The sequence below is a fragment of the Nanorana parkeri genome, unplaced genomic scaffold, assembly GCF_000935625.1.
Source record: "Nanorana parkeri isolate BGI_ZX_2015 unplaced genomic scaffold, ASM93562v1 scaffold442, whole genome shotgun sequence".
Lineage (NCBI taxonomy): Eukaryota > Metazoa > Chordata > Amphibia > Anura > Dicroglossidae > Nanorana > Nanorana parkeri.
In genome coordinates this window covers 126088-148060 of record NW_017306710.1, presented here as the reverse complement: position 1 = coordinate 148060, position 21973 = coordinate 126088, and positions in this window count along the sequence as shown.

The following is a 21973-nucleotide window of genomic DNA, read 5'->3' as shown; positions in this document are numbered from 1 at the left end:
CTGATCTCCAGACCACCCCTGTGTGAAAGACTGCATGGATAAATTATGTAGATCAGCTGACTGATTAACATGAGGCCTTTTGAACATTGGTTCTTAGAGGTTGTTAATTTTGCAAACACATCTAATATTTCAAAGCTAATATTTCTGATCTACGTTACAGGGTACATGTACCTTTTGTCAGCGATTGCTGCGCAGATGTAACCCTATTAAATTTAATGGGGCCACGTGGCAACCACTGTGTGCACTAGCACATGATCGCATGGTCCCAAGACACACGTCCCGGGTATCACTCAGATCTGAACCTAGCCTCAGATTAGAACAACATAACATACCATCATTAATCAGGTTGCTGTTGCCAAATGTAAGTAAATGCTAAATTTATTCCCATTTGAGCTTAAAGTGACATTAAAGGCAAAAAAATGTTTCCCTCCCCCCCATGTAAATGTTAGCACTTACCTTAAATGATGTCTCTTTTTCCGATCTTCCTCTTCTTTCCCCATGTTTTCATCTGTCCCTCCAGCGGTGTGACGTCACTCCGATCCAGCGCTGACTGCTCTGTCTCTCCGATCCAGCGGTGACTGCAGGCGGGTGCACGCGTCCATAGACTTACCTTGCATCTCTGCTCGTCTCCCGGCCGAGAATCGGAACTGCGCATGCCCCAAGATCCTTTGCGGCCGTACGAGCAGTTCCTGATTCTCAGCGTGGGAGCGAGCGGCGATAACGAGGTAAGTTTAAAATGATTTTAAACGGTTTTTTGTTTTTTTTTACACTTCTTGCCTATATCTACTGCATGCTAGCAGTAGATATAAGCAAAAAAAAACCGTAGGGTTTAGAACCCTTTTAACTTTAAAACTGAAGCATTGGCATCAGGGCTCACAATCTGCAGGTGGTATTATTTCCAATATGGGTAAAACCCTATGATGTATAAAAGCTAGGGCTTGCCCAATATCACTGAATACAATCCAGAAGGTGAAAACTGATGAACGAAAGAAAACATTCAAAGCTGTGATCCCAGCCTACCAACTAAAACAGTATCCAAATAATTATAATCATCCCAAAAAGCGAAATATAATAACTATAATACAGTATATCAATATAACGATCTTACGCTCACCCTTTACCCAGTATTTCACCACAGCATCAAAAAAGGTCCATGTCCACACACAGCCCCACACTTCCTTATATCTCCTCCATCAAGTGTGCATTGAAACACCCAACATGGATGTTCATATCGCACATGCACAACTATGCCCATACTTGGAAGGCTTCCAGATGCAAGCATGGTAACAAGTCTTGTACCCACAAAGGGTGCATCCACTAAAGCCACTGCCACGCCTACATAAAACTATGGAGAGACAGCAAGGGGGAAAAGGCAGCTAAATGAAAAAGGGGAGGAGCCTGAAGACATAAAAAAGATAAATGTGTGTGTGTATACAGTGTTTGTGTGGGTGTGTGTGTTGGGAGGCAGAGTCCAGAGGGTAGGGGGAGCACTGGGGATCAAAGAGATGAGCCCAGAGTCGGGCTTTAAATCACAGCTGGCTGCAGAATGAACTAGAAAGGGTAACACACACTAAATTGCCCAAAAGCATATTTACCAACTACAGACAGTATGTTATATCAAAGTGAAGTTATCCACTATTGGTGGCCCTAGGAAAGAAATTCCGTGCTTTCACTGTCACCCAAGACCCATACAGATTAAAGTCTGACATCCTAATGTGACTTTAGGTTGCCTTTCTGGTAAAGGCAAGAATGCAGTGGCATATTTAAATAATCATTTATGGTTCGTGGTACTGAAGACATTGAGTGTAGAAAGTACACCTAGCTCAGTGAATATTGTTCATTGCAAATAGTCATGAGCAGGGGAATTTAAAAAATGAACTACCAATCCCTTGGCAAGCAAAACAGTTCCAGTATGTTTATTTTAACCATGCAGTTAGATGTTTGCCTGAAGTTCAACTTTACTTTGAAAACATTATTTACAGCGGGTACACTTCTATTGGCATGTTTTAAAAAATATATCTTTAAAAGATTTATTACTACTCTTTATATTTAAAAGCATGATAAATGTGAGTGCAGTTTAGTACCCATGATTCGTATCAAGAAAAACAAACTCTAGTGAACATGTTCACATTATTGAAACACTAAACACTAATTTATTAAAGGAAAACTTGACTGAGAAATATATGGAGGCTACTATTCCTGAATGATTCTTCCAAAAATGCTAATTCATGACTGTCTGGTTTCTCTTTCCTGAAAAAAGTATGCAGATCAGGAAAGCCAGACCGATTGTCAGAATCAGAGAACTCCTTAGCAAACTTCTTCCCCTTACTGTGTCATCTGTCATAATATTGCAATTTATCTACAATTACAGTATGCCTAAATCAAGTACAGATTGTAGAAGAGCTGTGAGCTAACTACTCTGTCCTCGGGAGCTCCGTAATCTTATACAGCATATCTGATCCTAAGGCCTTAAGCCCTGTACAGATGGTACAAATTTCAGCCGGTTCATCAGGAAGGAATTCATACAGTAGGTGCCGATGTCGGCACCCTTAAACCCTGCACTCCTTCTTCAGCTGATTGAAGGAGCCGATTGGAAAATTCTTGATTGAATGTAGCTAACAGCCAATCAGCTACTAGCTCTGTTTGGTTATTCTTACAGCGGCTGGTGGCCACTGTCAGAATACAATGCAAGCCCTGGGGGATTTGTTATATTTTCTTTGTTCAGCCTGCAGGTTGACCGAAGAAAATGTAAGCGTGTATACCCAGCTTTAGAGTAACTTCCAAGCCCTTTCAACCCACTTCTAGTACCACAGCAAGCAAGTGTTGTTCTTATATTTAGGAAAGAAACACGAGTTGTTGCAGCAATATTAACCATCACTATTTTTTATGTGATTACATAATTGTTAGTGCTCCTGCACACATTTACCCTATAATCCTAATACAGACTTTTCAATGTATACTCTGCTTAATGTATATGCACAGTGTCTTGGTAGATGGCTATATTTCCATCATCAGTTCTGTGCACTACAGCAGAAGCACTTGGCTCCAGAAAGGTAGCAAACAATGTCAAACAATTACCCTATAATCCTAATACAGACTTCTTTAAACTCTGCTTTTTGCAGAACGACACACTTTAGCTGTCTTAATAAGCTTTAGCTGAGGAGCTATGCCTTGGGAAGGCTTCATTAGTCAGATAAGGTTAATAAAAAAAAAAATGGCTGGGCTGTAGCACAAGTTCTGAGGGCAATACATGTAAACTGGCAAGGCAGCTAAGCAAGTGCTCCTTTCTTCATAGATAAAGCAAGGGGAATCTGTGACTAGCAACAATCAAGATGACTCCTCCTGTGACGTCAGGTCTTCTAGACTAAAGACTTCAGAAGGGTTTAGGGTCAGTATCACAAAAAATTGCTCAAACTCTTAATGAAACAGTACTTTATCTGTGCTATCTTCAAGTGCACACAGGTATTCTATGTTTCACTTTCCTTAACAGCCTCCACATTGGGGCACCCCTCCCACCCAAGGCCCCATAGCAGCATCATGGGCTGCTATGGCTATAATTACACCACTCTTTAGCATGACAGCTGGCATCTAGCATCTTTAGAAGAAGTTAAAGTGACATTAAACCCTCAGATTTTTTAACATAAAACAATACTGTAACGTGTGCCTTACTGTAATCCATGGTTGTTTCCCTTCTCTTTGCTGCTCTTCCTTTTAAATCTGTATCTGTTCTCATGCTGGGCAGAACTTCTGTTTTGCAGCAGACTGCCTTGTCTCAGGAATGGATACACGGTGTCTGTGTATAGGTTTGTATAGGTTTGTAACCTGAGCCAGCACTACAGGAAGAGGCCCTGAGCTGAAAAGGGAAGTTCTCCCCAAGCATGAGAAGAGATAAGGATTTAAAAGGAAGAGCAGCAAAGAGAAGGGAAACTACCATGGATTACAGTAAGGCACACATTACAGTATTGTTTTATGTTAAAAAATCTGAGGGTTTAATGTCACTTTAAGCATTCATATCACTAAATGCAGACTTAATGGCCTTAATATTTAAATTTGTTTCATAGCTAAATTACTCCAGTTCGTGATACTGACACTATAATATAGCAGGCCCAGTGTCTATTTTAAATGTATTTTTTAGGTGTCTTTTATTTAAAATAATGTATATGCACAGTCTCTTGGTCGATGGCTATATTTCTATCATCAGTTCTGTCACTGTGCACTACAACAGAAGCACTTGGCTCCAGAAAGGTAGCAAACACTGTCCAACGTGGTAGAGTCATAGCAGTGGAAATAATATCCACACTCTATTCAATGTGATTCAATGTTCTCTGGCAATAAAACATGAAAACTGGACTAGAGAGAGTGGACCTAGTGAAGTGACACTCCAAGGCTTCACATTATATTCACATGCGTATTTAAAATAAAATCACAAAATGTTAAGAATGGTTTTAAGACCCCTTTTTCTGCTGAATACACTTTTTGTACATGAGTGCAAAGTTCTTCAATAAATAGAAAGGTTTTTTTTGGCTCATTGAATGTTCCCATATCCTGCTAGTTGAGAAGTAAGAAAAGAAATGCAGAGGTCATAGGAGTTTGGAATCTTGCAATGTACTTCTTTTATGGCTGGATAAAAATTATGGTATGTGGTTTTGAGAGCTGTGTAATTAGAGCTTAGTGGACAGATATTTCTTGCTACATCTGATCTGCTAATCTGTAAATAGAGACTTGACAATGAGACTGTAAATGCAAATTGTACTGACTACTGGAGCACAGTGTACCCCCCTTGATTTTTATACTTTGCTTTGCTGTGTGTCCTGATCTTTATTTGTAGTCCAAGAATATTGTGGTGAATCCAAATGTAGGTTGTTTTTCCCTTCTCCCCACAAATGATATTGTAGCCCGTGACATCCACCTCTCCACATAATACTTCTTTACTATGCATGATCGCAAGAAAAGAAAAACCTCTAAAAGTGGTACAGTGGTGGATAATAATAACGTTACACCATATAACATCATAACATTTTGTTAATGGAAGACATAAAAACAAAAGGGAATTAAAATCTCAAAATAGTAAAAGGCTTGTTCAGACCACACAGTATGGCAATGCATAGTACATAATGCATGTGCTCTGCCGTGCAGTCTAAAGTTCACTGCCATGTGTTATAATGAATTGCAGTGGTTTTTTTTGTATAATATTTTTTGAAGGAAGTTTTTGCAAATAAACAAAACAAAACAAAAAATAAACAACACAAAAATCCACAAAATAATACATCACAATTGCAGACATTTAGGGAAAGACAATAACAACAATGGCACCAATGGGGGCACTGCACGCAGTGCATGACAGGAAGCGCAGAAGGGACCTCTACGCTCGAGTTCCTGCACCCACGTACAATGAATTGCAGTGTTAATTTTTTCCCCATATACTTCCATTATTTTATTGCAATGTACACCAACGCAGCACATTGTTGTAAAGAGGTCTTATACAAAGCAAGACATTTTACCTTGTCTTTGTACTGGCACTGCACAGCCTAAGACTGCTGATGTGAACGAGCTCAAACTCTTCCGACTCTATTTCCTGTTTTTTTCTTATGTGGGACCGCAGTTTTCTTGTATATTTTAATTACTCATATCTTTCCACTGAGAGGATGTTGACTAACGTATAAGTATTTAATAGTTTAATTCAGTTAACCAAAAAGGATTAAGATTTGGGACAATATAAAACAATTTACATACATGGCCAGCCCAGGCTTGCTAACATTTGACAAGTTGAACAAACCTAAAATTAGTATTTTAGTTCATGTGGCAACAGATCATCATAGTTTATATGTACTGCTGCTTATTAAAATAGAAAGCAAACAGGTAATCATGTATAATGTAAGGTTGCATACTTTTGGTATTCTTTTTAAAGCTGAACTTGAGGATAGAGTAAAATACCATTATTAAATCCAGTATCCACGTCTCTATTACGAAACCATGAAATATATCTGAAATGCAGTAAGTAAAAGAATGCAAATGTGTATTTGCATCTTGTTATCCCATGCACACTAGGACTGTGGCTGGAAAAGGGAGAACCAGCAGTATGGGTCAGTCTGGTTCTGCTATATTACACATTCCGGCTAGTTACTGCAAGCTTGAAGGTTGGAGGTAAAAGCAGAGTGAACAGAGGGATTGCCTCATCAGTGTGGCAATACGCTTTTAGCGTCCAATCAACAGACTGGGAGGCAAGCTGATGACCAAGCTGAAATGCTTTGGCTGCAGTGAAGTAAAGTGAAGAGCTGAACATAATTACACATATTTTGGCAAGTAAGGCAGTTCAATCCGAACATTTGTAGTGTCTTAATTAAAGATGAACTCTGGGTAAAAAAAAATCAAAACTACTCTTACAGTGGGGCTACCCCCATACTGCATGGGTTAGTTGGGTTAGTTGCTAATTTTTCTCTATAGTAATGCATTTTTCCTTACCTTTTCTCTTGTTCCCGCAGACCTTCCTCCTCTCTGCATGACTGGTCTTTCGAAGCCTCCTCTCTTCAGCAATCCATCTGTTGGTAACACTCTGACATCATCAACTACAATGCAGGACCAGCAGTCCTGCATTGTAAGTTAGGACACTGAAGGTGCAACCACACCTCGGAGTGTCATAGGGAAGAGGAAAGCACTGACTGCCAGGGAAGTGAAGGGTAATGAAAGTAAAACTGCTTTTTAATGGTACTCTAGACAAAAACAAGCAGTTATCCCTTGCTGTGCTGGGAGAACCCCATTGCAAAGGTCGTGTCCTAAAAATTGTTTTCCTGCCTCTTAGATATTTCTTGATATCCCAAAAAAATAAAAATAAAATCTGTAGACTTTCCTTTGGATTTACCAGCAAATTGATCAGAATAAAAGTTTAACCACTCTGGCTTGGTTAACAAAAATGTTCTCATTAATTAACACATTAATTAGTTATAAATTCTTACATATTTCAAAAATTATTGACAGTCCCACACACTTCAAAATTTTTATTTATCATTCAATACAAAGTATTAGAAATAATTCAGAGACGACTGAAATGTAGTCCACTAGATCATTTATAGCTTTCCTCAATCTTTGAGACCTTCTAGCCTCTGTGGACATCAAGAATATTTACTTGCATGTCCCCATTGTTTCAGTGAACCTGCATAGACAGCCAATACTGCCAGTTTGTAGCTCTCCTATTTGATCTGTGTTCCGTGCCCTTAGCGTTCACCAAGATACTAGCTCCAGTGATAACATTACTACACTCTCAGGGCATTGCCCTTGGGAGATACCTAGACAAGGTTGAGGGAACAGTCAACACATACTTTTTCCAACAATGTAATGCGGACTGTGCAGACACTTCAAATGTTTGGTCAGACACTGAAACTTCAAAAATTTGTGCTGGAACTCACTCATAGCTTGGAGTATCTGGGTCTTATTCTGGATACAGCTCAGTCCAGAGTTTTTCTTCCATGCAAAAAACTCCAAACTCTTCGCCCCCAGATTCAGATTCTGCAGTCTAATAGTTGTCCAACTCGGTGATTCTTCATGAGAGTTCTGAGCCTGCTTATTTGAGGCAGTCCCTGTTGCCCAGTTGCACTATGCTCTTACAACTCAACATTCTGGCTGCGTGGGAGAAGTAGGTGCAACCTTTGCACCAACCGATGCACCTGACACCTAAAACCAGGTTATTTCTGGTCTGCTGGCTCAAGAATCCAGCAATACAGTAAGGAAAATCTTTCCTTTTGATTTCTTGGAATATCTTGGATGCCAGCTTAGCAAGCCCGATATGAATCCTGGACACCTTGTCAGTGCAGGGCATTTAATCATTCTGGAACTTCCAGTGATTCAGTTATCCTTTCAATACTGGATTTTTGGACTACAGGACCATCTGATCTGTATTCAGTCAGACAATACCACAGCAGTGTTCATTAGGGAGGACCCAAAAGTCCTAAAAAAATTAGGTCTTGAAAATTCAGATGAGGACAATTGGCAAGTAGATTACCACTGCCGCCAATGTCTAGACGCGGAAGAACAGTCTCTTCACCTGGAGGTGTTTCAGGACTTCTATCACAGGTAGGGGTCTCTGGAGGTGGACCTTCTGGCTCCTAGATTCAACAACAGACTGAGCAAGTGCAGGGATCCTCTGGCAGTATCAATGGATGCTCTGATGGCTCTGTGAGATCAGTATAACCTGATCAACACCTCCTCTGAGACTCCTTTGGAGTCTTTGAAAATGGAGGGCATTTTGGTGATCCTAATTGCTCCAAATTGACCCAGATGTGGTACTCTGACCTCATCAGACTTCTGGCAGATACTTCATGGGCGTTTACCACCCTGCTTCATGGTCACTGGCATTGATGGCATGGCTTGAAGAGCAGGTCCTAAGATAGAGGCCTTTATGATTCAGTAATTATCATGCTCTTAAAAGCCAGAAAGTCTATCTTTTGTAAAATCTATCATTACATGGAAGGCACTCTATGCTTGGTGCAAGGTATTTATCCTAACCCTTTTGCAATCTGACCTGGATCATCATTGGCCCTGAGACCCATCAAGGGACCAATTATAGCGCTTGCTATCTTGTTGCAAAGACTCTTTGCTTTCCATTCCTTGGTTAGGACCTTTGCACTGACTGTCTCTCATGTAGCACCACCTGTTCAACCATCAATGACTCTTTGGGAATTTAAATTGTTTCTTTAAAAACCTAAATTTCTAATTCATCAAGAATATGCCCCTTTCAACTACTATGCTCAAGGTTGCCTTCCTTGTTGACATCTCACCTGCACGGCATGTATCTGAGCTAGCTGCCTTGTCTGGTAAATAACTTTTTCTGATCTTACACAAGGACACAGTAATGTTGAGACCCATATCTTCTTTTTGTTTCTAAGGTGTATTCTGCTTTTTACCTCAACCACCACATCCTGCTTTTGATCCTCTGTCTGGTCTCAGAAGACCAGAGATCTCCTAAGGAGATTTCTCTTCATTGCTTAGATGTAGTTCATGCTGTCAATGTCCATCTTGTAACCACTAATTCTATTTGAAGTCTGACAAACTGTTTCGAAGGTTCATTCCTGAAGGTCCAGCAATTCTTCCCACCATTTCCCGGTTGCTCAGACACATCATCATTCAAGCCTACTGGCCTAAAGACAAATTTCACATTTTTCTGTTAAGGCCCACTCTGCCAGTTCTGTAAGTACTTCTTGGGTCTTCCAGCACCAGGCAACCGTTTCTCAGATTTTCAAGGCCGCCTTCAAGAAACACATTTTATGGTAAGTGCAAATGTTTTTTTTGTTTTTTTTTATTTTGGCTTCAAATAATATTTACAATCAAAGCCACATTTCTTACATCTGTTTCACACACTACAACATGCTGATTTTAGGAAAGTCTTTCCAGGAATTTTCACTTGTGCTGTTATTTTGTATTTCATAGTTTTGTATAAGTTGCTTAATATACCTTTACAACAGTAAAAGTTATACTTACAGTTGTACTTACAGGTCTAAAGTTTAGTGGTAGAGGAACTCAATGATTTTACAAGTGACCCTGTCACCACAGCACATGATGATCTTTCAAAGAAATTAAAACTTCATTCCACTTGCATCTATATAAAGAACAACCGCTGGTGCGTTTCTGCCTTACTCGGCCTTAGTCATAGCATAGTAAAGTGAGAGGCAGCTACCCATAAGCAGCCTGTTGGGGCAAGCAGGTTCTGCATCTGCAAATTAAAAAATGCATGTAAACCATATGATTCATTCGGTGAATAAAAACTTTATGGATTATTTGGTGTCCAGGTGTCAGAAAGCCAGAGTTCGAGTGTCGCCGTCTGCGCATGCGCCTGTTGTGGACCATAGAGCCATAACAGGAGCAGCGTCTTTGCAAGGACGTGCGCACGTACGTGCGCGTCACGCTCACGCCGACGTGTAATTTGAACAATTGGCGCCAACTGGGCTATAAAGGCTGTGTTTAGCTATCCTCCTATGCTGTCAGATCGTCAGTGTTTTCTGTATCCTGATTACCCGTTACTGACCCGGCTTGGACTACTCTCTGTTGTTGCTTGCTCCCTGAAGACCCCGGCTTGTTTTTTACCTTGATTCTGCCTCACCCCTTGTACTGCGTTGCTAGCTCGTTGATGACCTTGGCCTGCTCGACGATTCTTCTGCCTTGTGTGTTCTGCTTCCAGCTTCCTCAGCTCATCGGATCTAAAGCCTTCTGGATCCTCTTCGGTGCATCCGCATCCTGCTTCCTGCCCGGATCTACGCACTTTCATCTCATCTCGCAGACGCAACAGGCTAACCAGCCTCTGGCACCCTTGCCCCTCTGTGCCCCGGCGCCCCTGTAACCAATCCAGGTGCTCCGGGACCGGAGCTGTGAGAGAGGCCGCCCTCGTCAACTCAGACTCCCCTAAGGTACGTGACACCAGGCAGGACAAACGGCTGGAGCTTGCAAAGTATAGTATATTTTTATTGCACTATAAAACCTGGCTTGTCACTCCCTCTGAAAGTAGAAAAAAAATAACATACTGTGAAGTCTGCACAATATTTCTGGCTTTTTGTCTGTGAAATTTGATTTATTAATTAAAAACTGTCTGGTCTCTCCCTCCTAAACTGAAGCCTATTAAAGCTGCTTATATCGTGTGCACTAAGTATGTACAATATTTGTGATTTTTTTTTTACTGTTAAACAATATGTAAAGAATGTAAACTTAGACACCCCCAAAATAATATTCAAGATAACATGTTAAGGTTCTCTTAGTGAGGACACATTGACACTCCAAGCTAAACTCCTGTTTTTAGAGAGAGGACACATTTACCAGAACACATGCTGCACAGTAAGTGGAAAGGGAAACTTAGTTACTTGTTTCTGAGGGGAATGTCCTTTTAGTTACACACTTGTTCCCTAAGTGATGAGTGTCCTCCATTTTATTGCAGGTAAGGGAGATTATTCTCATAAGCATAACTGGGAATAGAATAGTTAAAACTGGTCTAGCTAATGTTCCAGTGACAAGTGAAAGTAAATGCAGTGTGATTATAGGACATGTGACATCTTCCTTAGTGCAGCTTTGGGGGAGGATGTTCCCAGCAGACAGAAGACATGTTGATTTTGCATTTGGATGTTAATCAGAATAATTCTGTACTGTACCTGCACAGTTGTTATGCTTCATATACTGTATTATACTGTATTATTGCTTAGTTAGTTACACACTTGTTCCCTATTGATGAGTGTCCTCCATTCTATTGCAGTTCATATTAAAGCACCCTAATTTCACCCAACCCCGATCGCACTGTGGAGTTTATTCATCAGAAGTGCAACAAATACACTCTAATATTGATTTTTAGATTAAAACCTACCTGGTCTATACCTCCAACTGTGGGCTACTAAACCGGCTTACATAGTATTCTGCCTCACAACCCCATCTTAAATTGCAGCCTAAATAAATCTCCTTAGTACTGTGGGTCAACTGCACAATATTTCTGGCTATTTTCTGTGAAATATTTTTTTCCATTCAGTACTGAATACATTCTTATTATTTCATGGCTTCAACAAGAAAAATCTCTTACTTGATCTGCCTTACAACTATTATGCACTTCTTAATTGTTATTTCCTGTTCTTTTTCATTGGATTCCTTGAGTGAGAATTCCAGTTCCATTCAAATGTCCACCTTTTTCATTGTGCTATCCATACCCTCCCTTTATTGTCAAAAGAGCCCAGGCATGCAGTTGAGGCCAAATCAAAAGCTTTCTTAGAGAACTATGAGCAGATAGCACCATGATATCTTCGTGTCACCATCATCACCTCTGCAAGGTCTGTGTCTGAGCTGGTGGCCTCATCTAGCAAAGAACCCAAAGGTTGTGTTTAGGCATAGGACTTCCTTTTCTTTCAAAGTTAGAGCCCGGTTGCATTGCCCTCCATGTCCTTGTTTTCTTTATCATAGCAGGGATGACCTTTCAATTAAAAAAAAAAAATGAACATTTTGTTCGGTGGTGATCAGATTAAAGTATGCAATTTCTGGACTTTACAATGGGTTCAAGAAATGACCCGTGAACTCAACCCAGCTCAGTTTTCTCATCCCTAATAAACACACTATTGGAACACTATATTTTGTGTAGCAAGAAGGTTTTCCAGTTAGTGATGCAGGTAATTATAAACTGTGAAGATCGACTATGCCAGCTATCTGGTGAATCCCAGCCAAATATGCAGGTGAGATTATCTGCAGGAGATTGCTGCATTCTTTACTTTGTCAATGCAGGGCAAAGTAACTGGCTCAAATACCTCCCTTCAGCATATACTTACTGGTACTTTGCACCAATTACCAGGCTATTTCTATAGAAACAGAGCAAAAGTCTCTTTCCTGTCCATATTTTAGACAAGCACAGGTTCCCAGCCATATCACTATAATGCAGCAGCCCTTATAGGTAATTTTCTAAAACTCATTTATGGTCTTAGTAACAGCAAATAGCAGCATTTACGTTAAAATGACTCTAGTTGATCAAACGGATAAACATCAAATGCTGACATAATGAAGTGCAATGTCCTTCAGGATTTTAGCTATTGCAAACTTGTGTCGCCATCTTGCTAATTTGTGTCCATAAAACCCCAAATTGATCTTATTTTAATGTTATGCTAACAATTTAAACAAACACTTTATGTTTCCTGTGTGCATTATGTAGTTTTCAAAGGGATAAAAAAACTTTCCTATATTCAAACACAATGTTCACTTTGAACCTTTATATACAGTATACAATATTAATGTTACACTGTAAATCATAGGAAAATGCATTTTCTATTACAACCCCAATACCCAAAAAGTTGGGACGCTGTGTAAAATCTACATAAAACAGAATGCAATGATTTGCAAATCTCATAAACCCATATTGTATTCACAATAGAAAATAGAAAACATGTCAAATGTTTAAACTGAGAAAATCTACCATTTTAAGAAAAAAATAAGGTAATTTTGAAATTCATGACAGCAACACTTCTTAAAAAAGTTGTCACAGGGCATCAAAAACCTAGCAAAGTAAGTGGTACTAATAAGAAAGAGGTGGAAGAACATTTTGCAACTATTTAGATAAATTGGCAAAAGATCAGTAACATGATTGGATAAAAAGAGTGTCTCAGAAGTAAAGATGGACAGAGGTTCACCAATCTGTAAAAAAAATACATCTAAAAATTGTCAAACTATTTCAGAATTATGTTCCTCAATGTAAAATTTCAGAGACTTTAAATATATCATCACCTACAGTACATAATATCATCAAAAGTTTCAGAGAATCTGGAGAAATTTCTGTGAAGGGACGAGGCCAAAACGTAATATTGGATGTTCGTGATCTTCGGGTCCTCAGACAGCACAGCATTAAAAACAGGCATGTTTCTCTGATGGACATCACTGCATGGGCTCATGAATACTTCCAAAAATCACTGTCTGTGAACACAGTTCTCTGTGCCATTCAAAAATGCAAGTTAAAGCTCTATCATGCAAAGAAAAAGCCATATCTGAACATAATCCAGAAACGCTGCTGTCTTCTCAGTGCCAAAGTTCATTTTAAATGGTCTGTCGCAAAGTGGAAAACTGTTTTGTGGTCAGACGAATCAACATTTGATATTCTTTTTGGCAACCATGGGCACCGCATACTCCAGACTAAACAGGACAGGGACCTTCCTACTTGTTATCAGCGCTCAGTTCAAAAGCCTGTATCTCTGATGGTATGGGAGTGGATTAGTGTGAATGAAATGGGCAGCTTGAACATCTGGAAAGGAACCATCAATGCTGAAAGATATATCCAGGATTTAGAGCAGCAAATGCTAAACTGGAATGCAAAACTGAGACTTCCTCAAAAATAAGCTCCTGGGCTCAAGGAGAGCGTAGGAGGATAAATATTCTGAGACAAACTTGATTAATGAATACACTGGATTAAACTATAGGTTTTTTTTCAGATTTGCATGAGTATCAGTTTTAGGCTGGCCATACACAGGTACATTTTCAAATGAATGAATGGAGTTTCTTGAATGAAAGCCACCCACATTTACTGGTAGAATTTTATTAATTCGAGAAATTTTCCATCCTGCTCCTTTGATTTGTTTCATCACTACTAATTTGTTAGTTTAACTCCATTGACTATTAGAAAATTGAACAAATGTTCTGAAAAAACTTTTTGGAATGAAATTCTACTGGTGTACATCCTGCTTTAGAGGCCAAACACCTAAATGAGTTTTATTATATAGCCATCCCTTTGTATGACATTTGATCAACAAATGCACTACGGGGCAGATTTATGAATCTTGCACCCAGCGTATAGATGGGTGAAACCACTGCCACTACATGGTGTTGAAGAGCATAGTGATTCCTATACTCCTCGGCTCTATCTAGTGGCGGTAGTGCCATGTGAAAAATGTATAATTAGTCTCTAATTTTTTGGACGTCTACAGCTAGCATGAAAACATTGCTTCTATTTTAGTATAGGACAAAGGAGAAAAAATATTTATAATGTAAAAAGATTATGTAATGCTTAATCAAGATTGATTTTAACAATCAGTTTTATAGATTCATCAGCCTTTGGGGAAGACTTGTAGATATCTTTAAATCATGTTGAAGTTTGTACTTTGTAAGTAAAGTGAATATTTTTTCAGTAACACATTTTAAACACATCAAAATTCCTGCAATGATTCATGGATTTTATAGCTGTAATCTCACAGCTGTGGTTTTGAAAAATATGTAGGTTTTTAAACTCAGATATTGAAAGACTTGTATTCAGGTGCTGGAAAAAAATGCTAAAATAGCAGTCCAGAAAAATAATTCTGAAGATTGTCAGTAGGGTCTGGGTAAAAGGCAAAGGGTCTAAAGACACCCATTAGATGATTGTTGCCATTACCTTTCAAAATTAATAGGAAAGGATAAATACATTGTCTAAAACAAAACTGCATCTCCACTAAAGACCTTTGGCAGAGCTCCATTGGAGAAGAACACTTGTGGGACACTTTAGGATTTCTGAATCAATAATCTATGTGGTCAGACAAGAAGTACACATAAAGAATACATGCTTGTAGAATGCATAACTGTATATATCTGAACTGAAGAGGTTTAGAGTTTTTCTCTAAAGCTGAAGTGTAATCTTCTTAAATATCCCACACCCCCCATCAACAAGCCAATAACATTTTTAAATAAAACCTTTCCATTATTATTTCATACCTTATTTAAGACCACTTAACATCATCATTGGGTCTTTTTGCTTCTCTGGTGGGAGGAGCATATTAAAAATGCCTTGATGGATGGATTTCAGACTTGGGAGTGGGCATCCCCAGGCAGGATGCATTTGCATGAAGACCACATTAGGTAGTGCCCACATGTGATGCCTCGCCTACATGACTGAAAGAACTGAGATCCAATGAATGAAAGGTTTGATCCAGGGACAATCAGGCTGGGGAGGATAGGGCTAGATGATTATAGATATCCTTCAGCCACGAAATAAGGAGGGCTCTATCTGACTTGCTGCAGCTTCTAATGTAAAGTGTGAGAAGCTTAGAGTGTGCAATGAGATCAGAGTAAGCAATTTCAGTACAGGAGATGAACGTGTACAGCTGCTTTAAATACATAGGTACTGTAGAATAAGGTGCCTGTCTCCATCTTTATTTGAACCACAACCTGTAGCCTACCTTTAGGTTACACAAATGTAAGGGGGGTGGTCCGTAAATTATGCAGAAGTAACATTTCAGCCATGTGCTGCTATGACTATCAATACAAATTGATTTCAAAGCTTAAAGTCCATTTCTATCTTTGTAGGTGATCAGCATTTATTGTGGTAATGGAGAGGTGCAGTGATGCTGTATATATGTGCACATTTTCATGACTCACATTGCAGGCTTTCCTCATTTTGTTATGACGTTTGTGTTTGTGAATCCTAAAAATTCGAAATTTTCTCCACAGGAAACTCTGACATTGGGGTCGGATGTACAGTAGACTCTAACCGTCTCTCCCTCTCCCTGTTATTCATATCAACACAATCAGTAAACAGCAGCTCTGCCTTCCAACACAATACACTGTCCAGGGAGGGGGTGCCACTATGAATATTAATGAATAGGGGCTGGGGGGGGTGAAGAGGTCACTTGTAGTATACACACATTACTTGCAAAGCACAATTGCAGCCATTTCCATGAAGATATGAGGAGGAAAGTAAACAAAACATGTTTGTTTTTGTGTTCGTATACAGCAACTGCATATGCCTGCTTCATGTAGACTGACTTGGTGTACATTGCCGGCATATGTTTTTTTTAAAATACCTCAGCAAAGGTGGAAATGGGCTTTAAGTGTCAGCCCTAATATCAAAAATGTGTTACTGTTTAACTTCTGGAATAAGTTCAATTCCAGTAAAAATGGAAAACCAAATCAGAGACCCAAGTTGACAGTGATATTGCATGGCTACTCAAGTAGCAATATTAGCAGGTACAGATAAAATATGTTGCTGCCACAATAAAGTTAGGTAGTATTAGCAGCCCATTTAGTCTACTTCTTAAATTGCTATATATGCTGATGGTGGTACACAAGTAACTAATGTTATAGAAAAGTGCAGTAAGATAAAATAATTAAGGCCTACTTTAGAAATGATGTTATAAATTCTCTCTTATTCTCAGAAACTGAATTTGTGTGCTTTTTGATCAATGGTTCAAAATGCCTAACATTTGGAGCTGTATTAGGCTTGCCACCCCTCCGGGATTCACCCGGATAGTCCGGTTTTGGAGACTTGTGTCCGGATGTCAGGTGAGGCCTGGCATCCGGACACAAGACACTAAGTGCCGATACCGGAATTTAAAATTTTTTGACAGATGTGGCTGCCTGAAGTCCCCAGCAAGCGCAGACCTCAGTCAACCGCAACACTTCCTTTGAGCAGGAACAGGCCCTGGCACAGCATATCTCCTCCCACTCCTCTGGCTCATTCCTGACAGCACCCTTCCTGCCTCCGGACCCCTGGTGAGACCCCCGCACTTCCTGCACAGCCCTCACAGCAAAGACTGCATAACCCACCAAAAACCCCATACAGCCACCAGAGAGCCTACTTAGAGCATAGCCACCTGAGAGCCCACTTAACCCACCTAAAGGTGCACATAGCCCACCTTACAGCCCGCATAGACCACCTGAGAGTGTGCATAGCCATTCGATAGCATGCGTAGCCCACCTGAGAGCCCACATAGTCCACCTGAAAGTCCGCATAGCCCACCTAAGAGCATGCATAGCCATCTGAGAAAATGCATAGCCTACCTGAAAGTGTGCATAGCCCACCTCAGATTGTACATAGCCCATCTGAGAGTGCACATAGCCCACCTGAGATGGTGCATAGCCCACCTGAGAGTGCCCATAGCCCACCTAAGAGCGTGGCCCACTTAAGAGTCCGCATAGCCCTCCTGAGAGCCATCATAGCCCATCTGAGAGTCCACACAGCCACCTGAGAGTCTGAAAAGCCCATCGGAGAGTACGCACAGCGCACCTGAGAGTCTACACAGCCCACCTGAGAGCCCACATATCCTCCTGAGAGCCTGCACACCCCACCTGAGAGCCTGTGGAGTCTACCTGAGAGCCCGCACAGCCCTGATGAGAGCCCGCACAGGTCACCTCAGACCCTGAGACTCTGGGCCAGGGCGCAACCCAGAGTATGTAGCTTCAAATTATTTTGTATCGCTGTGTAATGTATTGCTGGGATTTGTAGTCCTCTATAGCCGGGTTCCTTATTCTCTAGCTGCCTCTCCTCGCTCTTTCCTCTATATTCTAGGAAATAAAATTGACGGGTGTGTTCGGGTTTCCCTTGAAGAAAAGGTGGCAGCCCTAAACTGTATATATAAAATGATGAATAGTTTTTAATTATGTCTGAGGCTCAAAATTATCTTATACATTTTGCCTATTAATGTTAGGTTACAGGTATCTGTGTCGATAGACAATAAAAACTTGTTGGATATCACATTGCCCTTCAGTCTGTATAAGCAGATGCCTCTAGGTGCCTTACATCATTCTGAGCTTAGCTGTAGAGCACTCCAACCCCAGTAAACTTCTTTGTAACAACACTTTCTGAATGTGGAGACATATAGTGGATGTGATTTTGATATATGCTCTAAATAACAATCAAATAAGGAAAAAGTGTTACCAGATAACCAGATTTTGACATACTATTGTATTCTCTCAGTTTAATATCTATATTTTAAAGTAATTTAATATTATCATTGTTATATTTTTAATAACACAGCCACAAACACTAAGTCATTTAAACTGTGCTACCTATCTAATGTGGGCGGGAAGTATAGTTATAAAGTTCTTCTCCATGTCACTCCCGTGATGGGCTACAATCTCAATACAAATTAGTAAAATAAACATGAGATTGTAGTCCAATATGGGAGCGAGCTTGAAGTAGTGGCTACTTTACAATACATACACACTGACCATGGGGAACAAAAGTAGCCACCCTCCAGAAGGAGGGACAGTGTCGGCACCAATTGAGATGATTTGAGGATCTACAGCTAATTGATGCACAAATAAGGAACAGTATTGTTAATAGTTAAGGTACTTGAATGCATTTTAAAAATTTAACTCCTGAGTTTAGTGTCTTTAATATTTTGAATAGAAAAGTTTGAAGTCTACTGAGGTTAGGTGGGGTGGTATGAAGCCACAGATGAAGTAGCAGCTTTTTAGCGATAAAGATGCATATGTGCTACCATTTGGAATGAACCCCTGCAAGTAGGGTTCATGTTAAAGGCATCCAAGGGGATCCAGAGGCCTAAGTACACTTGTTAAAGGTAAGAACCTGTTGGTAACAATCATGGATAAAATGACTAAAGCAAGTGGGCAACTAGTGACCTGTTAGATGATTTTAGAGGGATATTAAAAGCCCAAAATTCTTTGTGGATAATTTTATTTTGGACTTCCTTCCATGGCTCTGCAGTGGCTGCTTTCCAGGGGCCAAGCCTTCCCCTTGGATGTAATACCATGTTTCTTCAGCAGATAGGTCAACAAATGTACCCTTTTAAAGTTTCCAGGTTGTATAGATAGTTTTGGGATGAATTCTCCTTGAGTAAGCCATATATCCATAAAGGAGGTTTTTTACTTTTATGTTCCATCAAAAACCGTCAGAGGGAGGGTTGTAGTGCCAAAGGAGTGTCAACGAATTATTAGAAGTAGAACATTTGTTTGATTTATGCACAGTGAAAAAAGTATGTGCAGGGAATTCCCTTCTGGTCACATAGGGAAATAAATGCAGTAAGTTCTCAGTAAGGCCTGTCAAGTCCTGAATAGTAAGCAGCCCCCTGATCACCAAGGTTCTAAAAGTTATGTACCTTCGTTGTGGAAAGATTGGAGAGGAAACGAAGCATTAGTGGGGACATTACGCCTGAGAGAGACAGAGTCTTATTTATTTCTCTCCATGTAAAAATTGTATCACGGAGTAGAAAATTGGATTTAATGTAGGGGGGGAGCCGAGGCTGGGGAGTGTGTGTTGTTCTTGCCAAAGACTAGAGGGCTGCCAACTGGGAATCAATATCGGTATCCGTGTAGTAAAAAGTATCACCAAGCCAATCTCTAATGTATCTAATCAAGCTGGCCAGGTTGTACTGACAGAGGTTGGGGAAATTAAGGGCTATGTCAGACATCCCAGTAACAAAAGGTTTTAATAATACGTTTTTAAGACAGAGTGCCTTTAAGGTAATCTAATTACTTTCCAAAACTACTACAGACTATTGAGTGTTCTACCTAATAGGGATAAGTCCAAATACTTTTACAGAATGTCCTTCCAGTAAAACTTTCAGTACTACATGAGATGTGGAAAATTTCCCTAGATGATGCAGAAAAAGAATCTTATGTGAAACGTGGCATATGTCTAGTATTCCAAGCAAAAAAAAAGGAAAGTGACCTTAACAAAGCAATACCACATGAATCAGTCATAATTATGGGTACATAGACTTAAAAAATAACTTTGCCATATAAAGTCTAAGAAGATATATCTTAGTTATGATGAGCAAAAAAATACAATTTCGCTAAAGTTAACTATTCTTTTTGTTATTTAAAAGCACAGTTGCATATCTAATGCACACACATGATTTACCAATGCATATGTAAGATATGTTTTTGTTATTTGACAGGATAGTTTTAAGGCCTCTCAAAACTTCCTTCACTCTCCATTCCTCAGTAATGCTTAATGTGATTGTAGCCATATTATTGTACTTGCAAAAACACAATTGAGTACTGCCCATTATACTTTTTTTTTTGCGCTTAGGGCTTGTTTACAGCAGGTAGATGTGTTGCGCGTTAGCTCGCGTTAATCGCACGGAACCTTGTCATTAATGCACGCATGTGGTGTGAATGAGCCTTACAGTTACATATTCAGGAGAAGCCTTTAAGGTGAGCCTCCTTCATCTAAGGTCCAAGCAATACTTATGCACATCTGGCTAGTAAGGTGTGAGGGTGCTAGGGTTGGTGTTGCCATGCATGCAGCAGAAGGAAAGCAAGTTTCATATTCATGTCCGAATACTATTTCTATGTGATTGAAATAGTACAATATTACAATATTATAGTTTTGCCGAGTGCTAAAATATATTTGTATAGATTATGAGAGACAATTTTTTTTACCCAGTGTTTGACATACCCATGATTTGTTTATAATTACAAATGATCTATTTCACAGAGAGCAGTTACTTTTTATGTAGATTATCTAATATGAATTGGTATTTAAAGAGACCCTGTCACTTTGCCCATTCAGGGCAAAGTAACAATAGCTTTGTAAACCCTGACCCAGCCCACTGATACATCTCCAACATCCCTTCCTTCACGTGACAAGATGGCTTGGGCCACATGGAAGGAGGTTACATTCTCTCCCATACCCAGAAGCACTGGGCATTTTGCATTTGCTGTGATGGAGGAAAGAGCCGTGGGGCTCAATAGAGAGGTTAGTATCAGTGGATTTTAAAAGGGGGTAGATTTACACAGACACTATCAATGTGACCATTGCACATTTCTTTACAAGAAATCATAGTCATTTTTGTTGCCATTACTGTTCTTCAGTGACCTACTTTCACAAATATTTTCTTTATTGAGGTGGATACCTTAGTTGCAGGCATCTGCAGTTTTGTCTCAGCAGTACTGATGAATTCATCCTTGCAGACTTTCTTCTCTTTTAAATAATTTTGCTTAAACTAATGATTTAATTGTGCACTGAATTTCTTGAGGTGTTTGTTTGGGAACAGTTCCTCTACTGGAAGAATCCAATCACTATTTACCCAGACTATACCAATAGCCTTGTTTTTTACTTGCTGTGCATATATATGAAAAAAAATGCCAAGATGGGTTTCCCCTAGGCCTGTTCAACCCGAAGGCTCAAAACCACAATTCTTATACAAATTATGGACCAAAGGCTATATTTTACCATTTGTAGCAATTTAGCTAAATTAAGAAAATTGATTTCATGATGGCTTGACATCACGATCCCACAAAACCTGCAATATTTACTCTCCTGACTTTATTGGTGCTTTATAGTAAAGATGGCATCAAATAATTTGTTTCAGCTTGTAGAACTGCATGCAAAACAAAGCATACAGGAAAGCTCCTCATGGTGAACTATTGACACTGCCATTACCTTATAAACTATACATATGTACTGACATTTGCAAGCCTTTACTGTTATTTGGGTGGTTGCAGAGCACTGTTTTAGGATAGTACCATGTGTTCCATTAAGAGTCTGCCTTAAGCCTAAGTCTTAGCCAAACCCTTTTTTATCCAGAAGATCTTTCATCTTCATGGTGTGCCTTCACATATTGCTTCAGGTATAGGAGTAAAGATAATTGCTCATTTCTGGAATACCACATGTAAGTACATGTACATTTACACCACCATCTGCAGTCCATCTAGTAAACTAAGGTGATTTATCATTTTGGAGAAATTCATATTTTTAAGGCATTTGGGTTAAGTTGCTTTGACTATAACAGTGTGCTTACAACAATAATTATCTGTAATGAATGAA